A 21,115-nucleotide genomic window follows, 5' to 3' on the forward strand; every position below is an offset into this window, starting at 1 on the left:
CAAAAGATTTAAAAAAAAAATTAGTTCTATGTATAGAAGATATACGTTTTCTTTGAAATATTCGAAAAAATCAGTATTCCACTTTTAGTAGGCAAGTATAACCTGCTTCTCCTATTAATTTAATTCTTATGGAAGACGAAGCTGAAAGTGTCAACAATTGAGATGAGGTTTTCTCCAAATATTCATCAGGGTTGGACCAAAGACGATTGGATGGGTCCTCAGAATCAATAATGAAAGACTTAGTTGTCAAAAACTACAACTAAAGGAAGCTTTTTTACATTTATTTTTATGATTTCAGCTAGTAGAATTTTTGTCGTATTTTCTAACCACTAAATGTATGCAGCACCTTATGCTTTTTCTTTAAAAACTTTTTTCACAGAGGAATGAAAAATTTCAATTAAAAAAACAGAATTTGCTGCTAATTATGCGTTATGACATCCAGTGATGAATATTATTTTTCAGAAATATCTGGAAGATTTTGAATAAAAATGTCTGGAAAACTCTGGAAAAGTCTGGAAAAGTTTGGAAAAGTCTGGATAGCAAACTATATAGGTGACCATTTTTTTGGCCGTCAGATTGCAATATTGCAGTCTATGGAATAAACCTCATTACTGGATAATTTTCAATGGCTGAGAATATTGTGATGGTGTCGGTGGTACTACATTGTATGCTTAACTTCCTATTTTACTACCATCTTCGTGGCATTCCTCACTATTCAATTCCTAATTCGAATCATTTCCTGTCATTTTGCAACGAAAATTTTGAATTTTAACTGCTTTGTCAAAAAAAACTCGTGTAGAAACTCAAAAGTCTGGAAATGTCTGGAAAAAATAACAAAAGTCTGGATGTCTAGAAACCAAGAAAAATCTCTGGCAAAAGTCCAAAAATTCTAGAAGACCCAGACAAAATGTGGAATGTTGGCATCACTGATGACATCACAGATAAATCAAAAACTGTAAATTTTCAAACGTTTACTTTTGTTTTTTTTTTTTTTCATTCAAAAACACAGTTTGCTTCAATTACCTCTTTTTCGTAGGTATTTTTCAAATGTCCGAAATTGTTAAGAAATCGTTTATTTAGGTCTAAGTTTGAAAAAATGCATCTCGCGTAACTTTTGATCAAACCGATAGAGTTTTTGCGTAAACTTGATGATAGTTTTTTTTTTTTTTCAGAAAATACACTACAGAATTACAATCATAAATAGGGGTTGCGTAGTTTCTGATATATTCAATGAAGCTTCAAAAGGTCCGATTTCTGCAGAATTCTTGTATAAACATAACACACAAATATTTTAGGGATCTATGATTTGTAGAAATGCCTATCATGAAACCAAACATGAAACAAAACAATTTTGAAAACAAAATAGCTGATTTTAAATTTTTTAACGCGATTAAGAGTTTTATTTTATCATTTTCAAAACAATATTAAATACGCTCGTACTGCCGCTGGAAGCATAATTTTCACATGTTACATTTTGATATGTGAAGTGTTTTGGTGTCTACCGCCTCGTTACGATGAATATTTTTATTATATACAATTAAAACATGTTTTTTAGAGTGAATTTAATGAATCGATCAAAAACCGGGAAACAAAAATTTTGAGATAAGTCCTCTAGACATCAAAAAGTAGGAAATTTCAGAATGTAACATGTGACAATTATACTTCCAACGGCAGCATAAACCACCTTAAAGTTTGATTCTTAGGCAGTTTCTTCACAGCTTTACTTACTGTACTCAACTGAGATCTTATTTACAAGCGCACTATTCCAACGAAACAAGCGAATCCCTTCGGCCCTAAACCACACCTTAATCATGCAAACCATTGGCCCGCCTCTTTCTCCGGATAGTTTCCTTTTGCCGTCGTCGTTGCCCCTTAAATTCTGTTGCGGTTTCATGCTCATTCGTCAATCGATTCCAGTCCCCATAGCAGGATTTTGCGGTAGACCAATTCATGTGTTTGGTTCTGTTCGACATGGAAATATGTATGGATGTTGGGCCAACTCTAAGGACACCGCAAAACATCATCACTCCGGATGGGTTCACGGAGTAGGTATGTAGGTATCCATTAATTTATTACGCCGGCCGAGTCCAGGAACCGAAACGTTAAATGAGTGGTCTATTGCATTTGTAATTAACTAAATCACCGTCCTATCATTTATTCACAGGGTTTCAGCTTCTAGTTGACGGGTAGGAACGAATCACACCGACCAGAACTCTGAAGTTTCGGATGAGAACGACGGATGCTTCTAAGTGGACCCAAAGGAATCTCAAATCACGCTTAGCACAAAAAGAACCACAAAATTCCTTAACTGGACATAGAGGACGGATTCAATGTACCATGAGTAAGATGTATAAAGTATATTGTGGTGGTATCGTTTGCTGAACAGTTTTTTTTTTAATACTAGTTGAACAATCTCAAATGCTGCGATGCTCCTCATCAGATGTAAAAACTGCTTTTAACTTGAAAAATTCAAATTAGTATTAGAACTTATAATCGTGAATTAGATGATTAAATGAGAAACAAGAATGATTAAAGAAATGTTAATCAAAATTCGAATGTAAGCATATACGAAAGAATCCGACACCAAAAGAAGGAACAAATTTGACTACAGACTCACAGATACAAAAATTGAAACCAGCAAATGAGTCCAAAACATGCATACTTTACATTTAGAATCAACACGAAAAATTCAAGTATCAGATTATGATTCAGTTGAAATTAGAGCTAGATAGCGGATCGAGGAAGAATGACCCTAACGGGTTAAACTCCTCTCAAAAAAGGAAAAAAAAACTAGATAAAGGGTGTCCACGATGAAATTTACTTACTTAATGATCCCGCGCCGATCCTCCGGTGCATAGGGCCGTGGTAAAAGACCTCCACTGTTGACGATCCGGAGCCAGCGTCTTCACTTGGTCCCAGTCAAGATTCTCGTCGACAGTTCGGATTTCAGCGGCTAGGCTTCGCCGCCACGAGTTTCTGGGTCTGCCTCTTCTTCGATGACCTTCTGGATTCCAATCTAGCGCTTCTCTGCAAATCTCGTTTTCATCTCTTCGCAGCGTGTGCCCAATCCATCTCCACTTACGTTCCCGAATCTCGATTTCTAGCGCCTTTTGATGACACCGGCGATGTAGTTCCTCATTCGAGATCCAGTTGCCAGGCCACCAAGCGCGGATGATATTCCACAGGCAGCGGTTTACAAATACTTGCAGTTTTCGCGTCGTTACCGCATATGTGCACCAAGTTTCGCACCCGTACAGCAATACGGATTTGACGTTTGAGTTGAAGATTCGGATTTTTGTTCGTAGAGAGATCTGGCGTGACCGCCAGATGTTTCGGAGACTCGCAAACGCAAATCGGGCCTTTCTGATCCGGGTTTCGATGTCTTTTCTGGTACCACCATCAGGCGTTATCTGGCTACCAAGATACTGGAAGCACTCTACTTTCTTAACTTGTTGCCCAGCTACCATGAAACTGGAGGGATTTCCTGTGTTGATCTTCATCGACTTGGTCTTTCCGACATTGACTTTGAGACCTGCTGCCTTGGAACTTTCGGTGAGGTCGTCGAGTTTGCTCTGCATATCTGGTTGTGTACGGGCGAGCAAAACAATATCGTCAGCCAGGTCAAGGTCGTTCAGTTGCTCCATTGTTGAAGGATTCCACGGCAATCCTCGGTTCGGTTCACAGTCAATCGATCCAATCAGAATCTCATCCATTACGATTAGAAAAAGTAGCGGTGATAGAATACATCCTTGTCTCACTTCAGCAGTTACCGGGATTGGTTCGGACAAGACACCGTCGTGCAAGACCTTGCACGAAAATGCCTCGTACTGTGCTTCGATGAGATGGACTAGTTTCTCTGGGACCCCTCGTCGCCTTAGAGCCGCCCAGATGTTTTCATGGTTAAGTCGGTCGAATGCTTTTTCGAAATCAACAAACACCAGCAGAAGAGAGTCCTGGAATTCGTTGATTTGTTCCAGTATTATTCGTAGCGTTGTGATGTGGTCCACACATGATCGTCCGGATCGGAATCCAGCTTGTTGTTCAGGATCACTTTGCAGAGTACTTTGAGGGTTGTACAGATCAACGTTATGCCTCGCCAGTTACCGCACTCTGTCAGGTCTCCTTTCTTCGGGACCTTTACGAGGATACCCTGCATCCAGTCGGCCGGGAATGTTGCAGTATCTCAGATGTCAGCGAAAAGACGGTGCAACATTTGTGCTGATAGGGCAGGGTCGGCTTTCAGCATTTCAGCAGGGATGCAATCGATCCCAGGTGCTTTGTTGGATTTCATGTTTTTGATTGCCGCTTCTATTTCAGCCAGCGAGGGCGCTTCCGAGTTGACGCCATTAATGCGACTTACTGTTGGTGCTTCGAGCTGCAGGTTTTGTTGGCCATCGCTATTCGTGACTCGGAAGAGTTGTTCGAAGTGCTCAGTCCATCGTTTGAGCTGATCTGTTCGATCGGTCAATAACTGACCTGCTCGGTCTTTCAGCGGCATTCTTGCATTAGTCCTTGCACCACTGAGGCGGTGAGAAATGTCATAAAGTAATCGGATATCTCCATTGGCGGCGGCTCTTTCCCCCTCTTCGGCTAGGGAGTTTGTCCAGGCTCTCTTGTCTCGTCTACAAGCTCGTTTAACTGCCTTTTCCAGCTCCGCATATCGTAAGCGGGCGGCTGCTTTGGCTGACCCGGTACATGCCTGCTCAATTCCGACTTTCGCCTTTCTCCGATCATCGACCATCCTCCAAGTTTCATCCGACATCCATTCACTCCTTCTTCCACAAACTTTACCGAGAGTACCATGGCTCGTCGTGATAAAGGCATTCTTGATTCCACACCACTGTTCTTCGACTGTTCCGTCTGTCGGTAGCTCCGAGGCTCGGGATTCTAGCTGTTCAACGTATGCCCTTTTCACCTCTGGATTCTCCAACCGGCGGACGTCGTATCGACACCCGACTTTCTCCTCGCGCCGTTGGACACGCGCAACTCTCAGTCGTATCTCGCCAAGGACGAGGTGATGGTCAGATGCAATGTCTGCTCTTCGTTTGTTGCGGACATCAAGAAGGCTCCTTCTCCATTTTCGGCTGATGCAGATGTGGTCAATTTGATTTTCTGTTCGGCCATCTCGGGATACCCAAGTGACTTTATGTGCTGGTCGATGGGGGAAGAGCGATCCGCCGATCACCATGTTGTTGTTGCCACAAAATTCTACAGACAGCTCTCCGTTTTCGCTCATCTGTCCTAGGCCATGGCGCCCCATGATGCGCTCAAGGTCCTGATTATCGGAGCCAATCTTTGCGTTGAAGTCGCCCAAATGGATTTGAATGTCACCCTTCGGAATTCTCTCAACCACGCTGTTCAGTTGACTGTAAAACTGCTCTTTCTCCTGCAAGTCGGCAACGTCGGTTGGCGCATAACACTGGACCATTGTAAGGTTTCTAACCCGTGTTCTGAATCTGGCTACGATTATTCTTTCGTTTATCGGTTCCCATCTAATGAGGGCCGCGTAGGCCTGCGGGCTTAACAGGAAACCAACTCCTCGTTCCCGAGTAGCATGTTCTCCTCGTATGCCAGAGTAAAGCAGGACTTGCCCGGATTGTGTCTTGTGTTCTCCAGTATTAGGCCAACGGACTTCGCTCAGTCCCAGAATTTCAAGCTTGAGGTGGCTAGCCTCTCTAGCAAGTTGTTCCAGTTTGCCTTGTTGGGCAAGGGTTAAAACATTCCAAGTTCCAATTCGTGTCCGTGTTTTCATGCTAAAAGTCGTCGCCAAAGTTCCAGGTCGGTCATTTCTTTCGGATTCCGTAACAATTTTAAAATCGGGAGCAGTAGGTTGTTAGCCTAAAGTCCCTATCCCGCGATGGGGCTGCCATCTTGGACTTAGCTGGCGGGAGCCGCATTTCATAAATTCAGCCGCTTGCTGCAAGACAGACGCTGTTTGAGCCGCCCCTGACCTGGAGAACAGACGCTCGGTTGTTGTTGCACGCCGCCCCTGACCTGGGGAACAGACGCGTGCGGCCACCTTCTCAGTCTGCATGCGACCAAAGCATCCACCGGGGTCGGGTACCCGATCTCAGCTTAGGTTACTCGCATCCCAGCCGGCACCACGGGGAGGTAGAGATAGGAGTTGTGAATAAGAGGTGATATGACCACTATGGGGTCTCGTGTTGCACATTATCCACCGTTTACCAGCCCATTGCCACACACAAAATTCATTCGCAAATTTCGAGTTTTCATCCGATTGCCATCGAATTTTCAGGGATTGAAAAATCATTTTACCATTTTAGTCGTATTTTATTTACAGTCCATACGCAAATGTTCGCACCTTGGCCTTAACCCCGGCCGTAAGATTCTGCACAACCTGTGAATCAATCGTTTTTTTGCCTGTAAACCCATACTTTCTTCAGTTCCTCAACTGTCTTCACTACCTTAGGTCAATTAAGAAGGTGGCTTGCCAAACCAGAAATTAATTGGAAAATTTGGACATTTTCTGAGTGCGGACATGCTCCGGAACGCTGAACTTATCCTTGGCCGTGAAAAACAGGTTGCCGGAGATCTGTTTGAAGTCGGCCTTCACATATGTTTCGTCGTCCATGATGCAGCATTCAACTTTTGTCAGCATGTTGAGGTACAACTTGATGGCACGGGTTTTACGGACTTGTTCTGCTTCTCATCGCGATTAGGGGCCTTTTGCATCATGAACATTTAAAGCCCAGCCTTAGTTTGGTCTTGTGAACAAAACTTCGGCTTAGGTGCAGCTTCTTAGCCGCATCCCGAACGGAGGTGTTCGGGTTTCTGAAGGCCCCAACTACGCGGTTGTGATTTTTGGTGTTGTACGGAGTTCTTTTTCCTTCACTACTAGGCTTCCTATTGGTAGTCAATCGTTCCTCGAATCGCTCATTCACTCGTGACACCATGGAATTCACGATTCCCAACTTTTTAGCGATGCGAACGATGCGAGAGATCCTTGCTCTCGTGATGAATGCGCAAGATTTTGTCACGCACGAGCTGTTCTTTCCACTTCATTTCCGCGAGTTTAGATCACAGGACTTTTAAATTGCAGGATGTAAACAATGCACTATGAACTAAATCCACCCAAATTTTGTAACGGATTAATAATACAAAAACCTTTTGTTGTAAGACCAATATCAAAAACACATTGATTTGAGATAAACGACTGTAAATATTCATATAATTATACCCTTAATAGTTTAACCAAAATAAATAAGCGTTAATTAAATTATTTTATTCCTAAAGCGAAAACATTTCGACTTCACATTTCAAGCGCCACCCTAGACGAACAATCATCAAAACCATTAACACGCTGTTGAAGGCTTTAGATCAACCAACACACTTCCAACTTTAAACGTGTGGCTTGAGACGCCGTTTTCCGTAGACTACCGACGGCAGACTTTGTTTGCATCAGGTGAATGACCTCCTTCGGGATACGTTGTGAACCTAAAAGTTTGGGGAAGAAAAAGATTGGTTTCTAATTTCGGATTTGGAAGGGGAAGACAAGGGCTATCCGAGAATTCGCGAGAGAGGATTTAATTGTTTAACTTCGCGATTCGACTAAGTCGGATCGGGCAGTTCCGGTCACGAATTTAAGCTTATCCAGTAAGCCAGATGACGAAAAGATCTCCCAACCCATTTATTCCCGGTGATTAGCGTAGGAAAGATCGGTTTCAGTTCACAACGAAAGTAGAGTTAGACTTGGTAAATTGGACACTTGTGATTTCCTTTTTTAGTATCCTCAATTAATTTACCTTCTCTCGAGTAGCCCACACTAGGGCTAGAAAGCATAGGTAGTGCAGTGCAAGAAGTGCGACATTTGTTCGACCCGAAGGTATGTTGTGGAGATAATCACTCCAGTGAAACGCCGTGTAAAACGCCACACTTTTTCACGCCAGATACAACTGCACAACCACCTAGAAGAAGTCGAGGCACTACCAGGATCATCAGCGGCACACGCCCCATCCGAAGCGAACACCGCTGTCGCTGACGGCTAGCAGACACCAGCACCCTAGCCAGGCAGTGATACATCTTTAGTACCATCGCGCCGCGGTCCTCTCGCTATTACGAGAACCGCGGTCATCATCATTTTCATCGTCGTTTGCCAACCAACAGCAGACCACGACGGCTAGCTAGAGAACATCTACTCTAGCTGCGCCGTAATCCACCGACCAAAAAGTGTAGCTTAATCACCGCAGCAGAGCTACCACCGTATGCCCGTCAATTAGCGGGGTAAGCCAGGAGAGCCGCAGTAGTTCACCACAGGAAAACAAAAACGGTGAGGTAATGGCTGCCCAAAACCCCATGAATTATTAACCGAAAACGTGAGTACTCCCACATGAAGAACATGTTTCTTCTGCGATCGCCTTAAGACGTACGTTTTCCGCCCGCAACTTTTGCACAATTTATGTTGCGCGAGCGCGAGATTTTGGCCGCGTCATTGTATCAGCGGCTACGAAATTGTTCGGACTGGCGAGCCGCATAAAAGTAGCCCTATCTTTGATAAGTTGTAAGTCGTTTTACCTGAAACAATAATGAATTGAAACGAACATCAGACACGTCTGCGTCACACAACACATCCAACAACTCCACCACGAACACCACCAGTAAAAGTTTGAGAGAGAGAAGGAAAAGCTCAGGCCTAACAACACACTATAAATGTAAACAAATACACCAGAAGAAAGCACAATAAAATGGAATGTTTTCGCACAAATGAAATTCGGCTCCGATAAGTCTCGAAGAAAACGAGAATTTGAAATGTACAATTGATTAAGGTATTGGGAAAGGGGATTACAAGTTGTTCCTTTTTGTTCGCGTTTTTCTATTTTAGATTTTTTACTGCGGAGACTGGCCGCGAATCCAGTCACGATCATTCTTTCGCTAAGCCAGGGTAGAGGGCGGAGTCTTGTACGAAGGCTTAAACCCTGGTAGTTTATCTTTGGGCCGAACAACAGCTAACTCCTCTTTCCACAAATTTCTGCAGGGTTTCGTCTCGTCTTCGGGGCGGCCTCAAAAGGGCCGAAGTACGAATCCCTTTTTGGAGACCCTTCCGCTTCTTTCCCAAAATATTGAATTAACAGGAACTCGCGACCGAGTCTCATCAGCTGGGCAAACTAAGACAGGGTAGGTGGTCTTCCATCCGGAAGTGGCGCTTAAGCCACCCACTTAAAAACGGAAGTGTGTCGGGCCTCTCGTTATAATTTTCATTAAATTCTACCCAACGGTTAAAAAGTGCAAAGAGCAATAGTGTGTTTATAGTGTGGAAATTTTATCGTAGACACCCTTTAGCGAAACATTTGTTTTGAGAAGGGGACTGTTATTCCCCAGAAATACACAAACAGAGGCAGGGGTATAGGAGTAGAAGATAATTGTTCTTGATTTGTCAATGATGTAGGTCTTTAAATGTACAGCTCACAACTTCACAGAGTTTAGTTTTAAGTATGTTTTTCTGTGATATATGGACTAAAAATAAATGTATTTTGGCGATTGTATTTTCTGTATCCTGAAATATTACACTTTTTCTGTGTTCATTGTACAAGGCAATTAAAGGCAGGGATGCCGGGTGTTTAAGATGAAAAATCTGGGCAATTTGGAGAAAAAGTCTGCGTATGTCTGTGCACAACTGAACAACCACAAATTTGGTACCAAACCAGGGCTTGGCGATGCGTGAAATCGGGGGTTCGGGGGTCGTTGTTTATTTTGCGTAAAGAAAAAAACAACACTAACATTTTTCTACCACGTAATCGTCGATCTTACTAAAATATTGAGTTTCAATAAGGCCGGAACAAATATAATATTTTTCTTTTGTTACCCCCCTTTTCTTCGAAATTTCAATCAAACCTGGAGGGGGAATAAAACAAAGTTTGAAGTATTTTAAGTAAATTTCGGATAAAAACTCCAATATTCTAAAGATTACAAGACCAAGAAACAAATTGTGGATGATGAGAACTGTTTCACCTTTTGTATTATTGATTTTATTGAATTTTTCGATAAAAAATTAATGTATTTATAGGTTTTATGTAATTTTTTGTTGCATACAACCTTTCGTGCAACTTCTTCCAATGAATTAGTTTATGAATTTAAAAATTTTTGTAATTGTTTTCCGAATATGAAAAAAGAATTTCTTTTTAATATTTAAATTCGATATTATTGAACTGAATTCTTACACAAAATTTATACATTTAAAGAGTCGAAATGGAGATCCAAAATTAAAACTAAGATTCGGATTCATCATTTGAAATTCACATTATAATTCAGATTCAAAATACAGATTTAAAATGAATATCTGAAATAATGAATTAAGATCAAACCACAACTACATAATTTAAATAATACATTCATGAATGAGGGCTCTAAAACTTGGTTCACAAACTTCTGATCCTGAATTAAGATTCGAAAATCGTTTTTGCCCATTTAAGAAACCGTTTAGAAATTCGGAAACAGATTCAAAGTTCAATTTTTCAATTCAGGTTAAGAATTCAGATTCAGAATGCAGATTCAAAATTCTGAAAAAGATTTAGCTTGTCAATGAGTTTTTCAATCAACACAAAATTGTTGAGGAACTCAAGAGAACATCAACTTAAAAATTTGCATGTCAATTCAATTTACAGTATTCTATTCTATTCTATTTTGTTTATTCATAGAGGATTTTAACCATTTTGGTCATTCTTCCTTCTTAGTTTACAGAATTCAATTTTTTTCAAATCTTAATTAGTTCGTACACGCAATCTAGCTGAAAATCACAAATATAAGTATAATTACAGTTAATTTTCTAAGTTTTGTTTTATGAAAAAAATCCTAAATTTAATTCAAAAAATCATCCACCGGGTTTACATTATGGAGTCTCAATTAAATAAAATGCCATTAAAGTGCTTGTACTTGATCTTCACCTTAAAAAATTTGCACAAAATTCTATATTTTCTCGGTGCATTGTTTAACATTAATAATATTGCAGTTTTTATTAAAGCCAAATTTCAAACTAAAATCATAAATTTTATTTAGTTTGCATCAAGCAAATTTGATCTGAGTTATTTTCATCGCTTACTTTTTTTGGGAAATTTTATTTATTTTCATCACATGTTAGATTTTTGTAAATAATAATAGAGTTTGGAAGATTGGACTTGTTTGATTGGATATACGTTTTTTTTAGAAATTGAATTCTACCCTGAAAATAACTTATTTTGTGCTCAAATCGAATTCAAAGATTTTAACCATCAATGAAAGCAAATTCCATATTTTTTTTTCTTAAGGTTTCATTTAAAAAATTTAGACCACCCTTTAGGTTAAGGACCACTTTTTTACAGTTACGTTTAATACGAAAACTATTTATGAGTACTTGAAAATGGAAAATAATATAGTTTTAAACATGATTTGTTTTATTTTTTTTAATTCGTGCATTGTTGGGCAAAAATCATAGACAAAACTCAATCAACAACAACTACACATATTTTTACTCAAATGGAAAGGTTATTCAATAATGGTCAACACACCTTTTGTTTTGAAAATTTTTTACCTTTAACCAATTATATGAGCTCCAGCGGTTTGTCAAGTCCACTGTACGTGGCAAGCTCCTCTATTGTTGGAATTTCGTTCCCCATAAGAATGCTGACGATTTTAATAGAGAATCAACTGACCAATCCAAGAAAGCTTTATTTGAAGGGCAAGGCACTTTTCGTTTTGAGCCAATATTTCCAAAAAACCTGTATTATTCCTGTTTTAATAACGAATGTTATCTCAATACAAAATTACACAAGCACACATTTAATAGTTTTCATCTATTTATGATGTGCAATTATTCTATGCTCCATCGCGTTGGTAAGCTTTTCGATGAAATTCAGCAAGCACGTAGCTACTTTTTCGACATTTCACACATAATACGAAACAATATATTTTAGATGAGACATGAATTCTATGTTGTTTATTCTTGACATCATCAATGATCATTAGAATTTGACCAAAGGAGGCAGATGACGTGTCTTGTAAACTATTTATTTTGGTAAATAAATTGGATTTTTTGTCTGTACCAGTACTTGTGGTGTGAAAAGGCTGATAAAAAACAAACACTTAATGAAAATTAATTCTTCGACACCATATATTAATCTATATTGAAACTGCATATAAATTTAAACAAATAAGAAACATGCTTAAAGATAAACGGACATGGCGCGTTTTGCCCTACCTAGACATGTTTATTAAAATCGTACAGAATAACAGAAAAAATAATTTAATAAAGAAATTTTTCGTTTTGTGATGATTTTCAAAACCAATGTTCATCATTGTAACAGATGTCAGGTAATTTTTTTGTCGATAGATGCCGTAATTCCTTACGAAAGTCAAGGCACAAATTGCAAGGAATATTGCTTGAAAAGTATTTTTGGATTTTTGCAGGGATTTATCGCATATTTGATGCTAATTTTTTGTACAAAAGGTTTCTGCTGTTAATTAGAAGGGAATAGCGTACCGAATTCAAAAAATAAGTGTATAATAAGCTAGATATCGCAGCGGGGCATTTTGCCCACACTGGGCATTATACGCCCAGTTCCCCTACAAAATTATTTTAAAAAAAGTTAGATGTATATGCTACGGCTTCACCACACCGTTTGGTTAAAAAGTATATTCGAACTTATTGAACACCCTGTATGTGAAGTCTCCAAATTGCTCATACTTTTTCAAATTGGTACTTAATCAGGCGTCCTACGTTTTGTCCTTCTTTTGATTAGAAGATGTTCTACATTTTCTCTTTTTTTTCTACCAAAAGTCCTACTTTGGTATATTTTATTCTAATAAGCTTATATTCATAGAAATTGTGAAAAAATCTATTACCGTTAATCGAATACCTGATTTGTTGTGCAAGCAATGATTGGATAGAAATCCACAAAACCATAAAATTCAATAGAGTCCGAAAGCCTTAAAAAATTAACTTCGCAAATAAACTCATCAGTAACACTAAATAACCGATATTTCCATCAGCCAGCCATAAAACGCTGTACCGCTGCTCGTAATCCAACGTTTTTCGCGTAATCCTCCTCCGCCAGGGGAAAACTGATGATGATTCCGCACAATCGATTGACTTTATTTGCAAACAGTAAATGAACGAATCAATGAGTGTGCCCGGAATCGATGCCGGAATTTATGCAACTTCCGAAAAAAAAGTATCATCAATCAAGCGGCTAATCAGTTGTAATGGCTATAAATTTTATGGCCAGCTTTTTTGGCAGCCTGCAACGGCAACGTTCTCCATCAAGAGGATCCATAAATTCGGCGATTTGGCTCGGGCCGGGAAATAAACTTCGTGGAAAAAATCGGTGTTTTCCGATGCATATGCTTCTGTTGTTGTTCCGAGCAGTGAAGTGGAGTGGAGTTGAGTGTGGATCCTTTTTGCTCGTTTTTCACTTTGACACTTGGCAGAGCAGCTTTTTGGCACTTCACCTCCTTCCCAAACTCCAACATAACAATCGTGCTCCACTCAATGAGCTGATCCACCCACACCGGCATCGGTTCAGGAGCAAGCATGAACGGAACACGATGAGAAAATACCAGTCAGCGTTGGATGTTCGGCAATAAATTTTACAGAAAACGAAATCACGATTCAGTAATACTAAACGTGCCTCGAATATGCGGTGCAAATTATTCAGTTTAGTTCTTACACCCACGCTCCGCCAATCGGTGTCAGCAATCGAGATGGACTAGTCAAAAACTGTTCTCCAAATTTTCCCAACCAACAACCGAAAGAAACGTGGCGTCTCGCGTCGTCGTTCGAAAATGAGGAATGCCCTTGCCTTAAAACTTGTCACATGTACCAAAAATTATCGCGTGGGTTAACGGGACGCTCAAGTGCTGCTCATTCAGTCTGTCTCTGTTGGTAGAAAAACTACTTCGGGGTCCTTTTAAAACACTTTCACAAATCTTTGAATGCAATTGCAACTGTAGATAGCGCATCTTTTCAGTGAGAGCAGAACAATTTAGAGAATCCCGGTTATCCGTGATGTCTATAATTTTACAATCTATCACGATTACAAGTAAGGCCCTCAGAGCCAATGGGGTATAAGTGCAAAATTATAGATTTTAAGTTAAGAACGCCAAACTGTTCAAGTTTCAAACTATATTTGGTAATTTTTGTAGATTTTTAGAACTTTACTTTTACATTCCAGAGAAAAATAATAAATTTCGAAAAATACATGGTAAATGATCAAACAGAACAACTTAATAGCGTGTTTTCTCGAAATAAGCTTTTTTGTACCTATACTCCTTTGGCTCCCAGAACCTCAAGTGATATCCTGAAGTAAAGTTAAACGTTTGAGTCTTGCGAGAACTAGGAACATGAAGAAACGTTTGAGTCTTGTGAGAACAAGGAACATGTGGTAATATCTACCTACCTAAGGGTCCTGCGCCTATCTACCCTTTTTATGTAATAACTGTGTGTGCACTACTTTTTCATTTGTTAATATGTAGGATATCTCGCTGCTTAGAAGTTAGAAGACGGCATGATACGTTTTTCCATGTTTGAAGCCAGTTCACATTAGGATGTTTCATATCTACTTTGGGTCTATCAGTTTGTTGCAAGAACCAACAGTAGATGGATGCCGAAAACGGTCGCTGGCGAAGGTTTCCTGGGAGCTGTACTTCAGTTTGTGCGATGAACTTCAAGCATCGCAAATGAATAGGAATGTTGTGGACTGCATTGTTTGTTCGAGAAGGGAACCATAGAACGGGATGCTTTCTGATTCGCAAAGATTTCTATACAGCAGTAGAGCTTTACTTTAAGGGCAGGAAGATGCAGGTTGAGTCATCCTTCGCGAATGCTTCGCGCATGCTGCTGTCTCGGGACCCGTGTGGGAGAATTCCTCACGGAGCAACGAAGCAATGTAGGGGAACATGCCCTATTATGCGCCACCTAAGCGATTCGCTGATTTTTTTTTATGTATTAAACATACAAATTGTGTTAAAAACGAGTTTAATCGTTGAAGAAAAGTGTTTTCTACAAATGCCTATGATTTTTTATAGCTCTAATTGCTATAGTTGCATCAAAAACTTGATTTTTAAAAACCATATTCCAAGCCACAGAACAAAACTGTGTTGCAAATACGTGCCGCTGTGTATTCAATACGCGCCTAGCAGCCGAACACACCCGAAAGCAGCCGAAAACCGAAAACACACTGTCGTATTCCAAGTTTGGGTTATTCTTCCAAGCCGTTCCTAGCAAGCATCACTTACTTTTTTGCAGGTTTTTCTCCACACGTCCGTCTTTAGCAATAGTCACAAATAGAATAACGTACCTCTCTTTTTTACTCTTTTTCCTAGCTAAACAAACCGTCCTTTCTTTTTTGTGAGAGAGAATTGATCAAGCTCTCAGTTTCAGTTCAACGTTCAAACCAGCATGCAATGGCAGTTTGCGATGTTTACACTAAACCAAATTATTCTCTGTTTTTTCAGTAACTTACCATGATAGTTCTATTTTATAATTTGTTTATTACTATCATGCTAAGCTCCATCACCACATTACTCTCCTCCTCTATTCTTATCATTTAATAAACCATCGAGTCTCAGTAAACAGCTAATATTTTGACAAATTTTTTTTTTATCAAACACTGTAACAAATGTCTAACCTTTTCCTGAACATTCCCTAAAATTAAAAAAAAAAAACAGAACTAACTAACGCCGTTTTCGTTTTCTCCACTGGCGCGGGGCAAAACATTTTCGGAATGAACCAGCAAAATCGTCACCCGGGACGATGAAATTAATGGTAGCTACACTCACCCTCATGCTTACCCCTAACACTGACAATTTCTACGGGGCGCAAACGCCTGCTTGAGAGTCAAAATTCGGGCAAAACTGGTGGACTTCTGAATTAATAATACGAACACAATTACATTAGTTAGGGTAAAACTCGTGGATAACTAGGTTGCCCCTGCTAATAATCGAAAACACTATAAGCCACTGTACCATGCACTCAGGGATTCTTGTGTTCATAATATACAAGTAATTTTAGATTTTTCTTCATCAGCAAATTTAAAGTATCACGAAAACTGCACGATTCCCTTTATGTTAAAAAAAATACAGTTTTTCCAACAGAAAAATCATAAAATTGTTTCTAATAGAGAAAGTGCTTCCGTGGCTAGACATGAAACGAAACAGGTTTCGCACTTACTTCTGGTTATTCCAACACTGATGTTGATTGTAAAAGGAACCCGCTCCTTTTTCAAATCAGTTTTTTTAATCTTGTCAGTAAAACTATAATTAAAATTAACCGTATATCAAGTTTTCAACGGAGAACTGCCAATTTTCATTTCTTATCAATTTCTCAAAAGGGCTTTTTTACATTTCCAATTTATTCATTCCAGAGTCTCGTGTTCTGTCTAAGAGATCTCTCGCTCTGATTTTTCTTTTCAACAATTGTTTTCAATTATTCCTGATTAGAATGAACCGATTCTCAGGCTTCCAACCGAGAAATTCGATTTTTCATTTTTTTTTCAACTTAGTCGTTTTGGATTTTCGCGATTTGTTCCAAAAATCTCTCGCTCTGATTTTTGTTTCACTAAACTTATTTACAATTCTTTTTTTTTTTTTTTAATCACATTTTATTCCTGAAATTCAGTTATCTTTTTTTATTCACAGTCATTTTTCAAAACAATAACCGAATCTCAGGATTTTAACCGAGAATTTCGATTTTTGGAAACGGATATTAGAAAATCACCAAACAAAAGTTGATTGTCGCATTGCTTTTAAGAGTCTCTCGCTCTGTTTCTTTTTTTCAACATTTCCCAACTTATTCATTCCAGAGTCTCGTGTTCTGCCTCAGAGATCTCTCGCTCTTATTTTTCTTTCGAAACAATTTTTTTAAATTATTCCTGATTTGAATGAATCGATTCTCAGGCTTCCAACCGAGGAATTCGATTTTTATTTTTCATCTCTTTCCAGTTTTTAACAGTTCTCATTTTCTTTTTTTTTCAACTTAGTCGTTCTAGATTTTCGCGATTTGTCCCAAAAATCTTATGCTCTGATTATTGTATCACTAAACTTATTTACAATTCTTTTTCTTTTCACATTTTATTCCAGAAATTCAGTTATCTTTTTTATTCACAGTCATTTTTCAAAAACAATAACCGAATCTCAGGATTTAAACCGAGAATTTCGATTTTTGGATACGGATACTAAGTTGAAAGAAAAGTTGATTATCGTATTGCTATTAAGAGTCTCTCGCTCTTAATTTATTTTTTAACTATAGAGTCTCTCGCTCTACTTGGAGTCTCTCGCTCCATCCCAGAGCTCTCTCGCTCTGTTCCTTTTTTTCAACATCTTTTTGTCGATTTTCTTTTCTTTTTATTTTATAGCAATCAACCAACGCACAACTTTTCTTTTTGTCTTTCAGTATCCATAATGCTTAATTCACTTTTCACCTTTCCGGTTCCAAACGTTACCAAACTTACCGAGCGGTGCCGGAAACTACTGCGCCATTGTCGTATTCCAAGTTTGGGTTATTCTTCCAAGCCGTTCCTAGCAAGCATCACTTACTTTTTTGCAGGTTTTTCTCCACACGTCCGTCTTTAGCAATAGTCACAAATAGAATAACGTACCTCTCTTTTTTACTCTTTTTCCTAGCTAAGCAAACCGTCCTTTCTTTTTTGTGAGAGAGAATTGATCAAGCTCTCAGTTTCAGTTCAACGTTCAAACCAGCATGCAATGGCAGTTTGCGATGTTTACACTAAACCAAATTATTCTCTGTTTTTTCAGTAACTTACCATGATAGTTCTATTTTATAATTTGTTTATTACTATCATGCTAAGCTCCATCACCACACACACCAATACTTACAGACACTTTGACTGAAAAAAACATCAAAATGGACTAAGCACAATTTTAAAAAATTGAAGGTAGATTTTTTGGGCTGAATTAACGCTCAAAATATGATTTTAGACTTTTTGTTCATTTTCAATGAAAATATAGATAATTTATTCTAGTTTCTCAATATCAAAAAAATAAGTCGAAATATTTTACGAGATCACCAGTAGCTGATTCCGAATGAAAAAAGTCCCGAAAAAGAGCTATTTTTAGAATGCTTATAACTTGTGACAGATTCCAAATATTGCGCTGATTTTATAATATTTGGAATTGTCAAGAATAAATCTATCCATGGATGTATAAGATTTTTGTAATCCATAGGAAGTTTTGGCCGCTATTCCGGAACTTCCGGTAGAAAAATTTCTTACTTAAAAAAAGTCAACCAATTTTGGCTTTGCATTGCTGTATCTCGCTTACCAATGGAGCGATTCTCTAAATTCAAATTTTAGTTTTTTTCGTTAACTCTATTATTATTTTCGTAGAACATAGTTGGTTCCTCAAAAATCTCAGTTGTTCAGTATATTGTTATGAAAATCACATCTTTTTTGTCATTTTTCAAACTCCCCCTCATGTCAGTGGGTTTACGGGATTTTGATAGCGTGATTTCTCTAAAATTTGAACTCAAATTGGTCACTTTTTATATAAAGTCTGCTTCATTTAATATTGGAACAAATTCTTTTGCTCATTGTGGCGCTCCTAGTGGACGGATTTGGAAACTTTTTTCACCCACGTGTCGGGAAATTCATTACCTTTCACCATGTATTTATGTCATAACACCAAACGATAGCATTTTGTAAACAACCGCCATGGAAGCCGAACGGAGAGATCAAATTGTGCACAGTTTTCTTACGAGTACGAGTACGAGAATTTCTTCGAAACAGCAATGAATAATTTTTTTAATTTTTTTTTATGAAAGAGTAAAGAAAATGCTACATTTGTATGAAAAACAAATTATGAATTCGTTAATAAATGACTGAACTACACGCAATTGTTTGTGTTCCAATATTAAATGAAGCAGACTTTTCATCCGTCGAACTTGGTCAGCACTTGATCGTATTGCTTTCGAGCACGGATTCTGGTCACATTGTTCTGCTTCAGCGTCCGATTTGGCTGTTTGCTGGCTCGGAATGACCTTATTCCTTCCCGGAGACGAATTCGTTGCACCGTACTGTGAGCGGCCTGGAACTTATTGGCCAAATCGCGGTCTGAAAGATTGGGATTCCTCTTGACGGCCTTGATGACTTTCCCACGCAGTTTCCGGTCGACAGTTCCACTCCGACGCTTCGAATGCGGCTTCCGAGCCGTCGTCAATGTTTCCTTGTACTGCTTGATAACACGCCATACGGTATTTCTGGGCATTTTAAGCTGTTTATCTTGCTTCGATGAAGACAACAATGGATTTTCAAGAAAACTGTGCACAATTTGATCTCTCCGTTCGGCTTCCATGGCGGTTGTTTACAAAATGCTATCGTTTGGTGTTATGACATAAATACATGGTGAAAGTTATTGAATTTCCCGACACGTGGGTGAAAAAAGTTTCCAAATCCGTCCACTAGGAGCGCCACAATGAACAAAAGAATTTGTTCCAATATTAAATGAAGCAGACTTTACCAAAGATTCATTAGAATCTCCTCTTTCGATGGACATACTTTTTGTGTGGTGTTTTTGTGTAGGGCGCCTATGTCCCGTTTAGTCAGCACAACTATGCTCTCCCGAGCGGCGCTCAAGCTCCTCCAGTATGAAAGTATGATAGCGCAACCGGTAGGCTTCAGCTTGGTGTTGGTGACGCAGTGTGTTTGGTAGTCGACGCATATTATACGGCTGTGTGGGTAAGCGTCACACACAGAGTTTGCTTGAGTGTCCGCGTCAGTAGGAACGCGTCTGCCTAGGGAACAGGCTGCTAAGGCGAAGTGTCGTCAGCTATTATGATGGGTGGTTTCCTCGTGGATATCGTGCTACACATTTTGGCGACCGACAGGCATTTAACGATATAGTTCAAGAAACGACATTGAGAAATGAAAGTGTTGAAAAAACCGTTTCCGAAAAGAATGCAATAAATGCACTTAAATGCTATAAAATACACTTAAGGCAGTGGTGCAAATATAACAGATAGAAAGCAAAAGTTAAAGATTAAAAAAGTTTAGTGATTTTGGAAAAAAACAAATGGATAGTATAAAAGCGCGTCGGGAGGACAGCTTTAAGAAGAAGTGTGTTGGGAGGACCACTTCGAGCAATAAATTAGTTAGCGAGTCGGGAGGACAGCTAAAGAAAAATGCGAGTTGGGAGGACCGCATAAGAAAAAGCGCGTCGGGAGGACAGCTTTGAGTGTGTTGGGAGGACCACTCTTGAGAGCTAGAAGCGTGTTGTGAGGACCACTTCAAGCAATGAAGACAGCTGAATGCTAGTGGCGAGGACCACATCAGAGAAAATCTTACACGATGATAGTTCTGGTATGTTGAAAGGACCACTCCTTAACAATTATGTGAATGACAAACTAAGTATATTGGAAGGACAACTTACTTGAAGCAATTAATGAAGTAGCAAATCAAGAGGACAGCAAAAGTGCGTGTTGGGAGGACCGCATAAGAAACAAAAAAGCGCGCCAGGAAAATAGCTTTAATTAAAGTTCGTTGGGGGGATCGCCCTTTTAAAGGATTGATAGCATGGCTTATTTTAGGCAAGTGTCCGGAGAGGATCACTTCACTAACCAAAGCAAAAAAAGGTGTAACAAGGCAGCTAGATTCATAACGCGTGTAAACAGACTCAGTAAGCTGTTGTGAAGAATATTTCGTAGCAATCTGAAGAGAAATTGGAGTCAATTGCAAATAAAAAAAACTAAGGAAAATATGAGACATTTGAGAACATCAAATCCGCAACATCTAGGTTTATATAGTACGTTGAAGAAACCAAAATACATTGAACGAATAATATAAAAATCAAGATATAAGGAGCAGCTCGAATGTCAACAAATTCAGGAAACGTGATTTAAACCTAATCAAATCTCAAAAGAATACTCAAGAGAATAGGATGGGTAACAAAAATTATACAAACTAACAATCTGGGAAACGAACATATTCTTGACGTGTGAGCAATGCAAAATGTATGAAAAACATGAAAAGATATCTTGAGGAGTGCAATGATAAAAAAAAATGGAGAATCAAATAAAAAAAAAGTTTTTTTGAGATGAACACGAAGGTAAAAAAAAAAGCTATGAAATGAAAGCTGTCATGAAACATGCATAAACTGGTATTAAAAAAAAAGTCTTACG

This window comes from Uranotaenia lowii, chromosome 3, assembly GCF_029784155.1.
Source record: "Uranotaenia lowii strain MFRU-FL chromosome 3, ASM2978415v1, whole genome shotgun sequence".
In the NCBI taxonomy this organism is placed as follows: Eukaryota; Metazoa; Arthropoda; class Insecta; order Diptera; family Culicidae; genus Uranotaenia; species Uranotaenia lowii.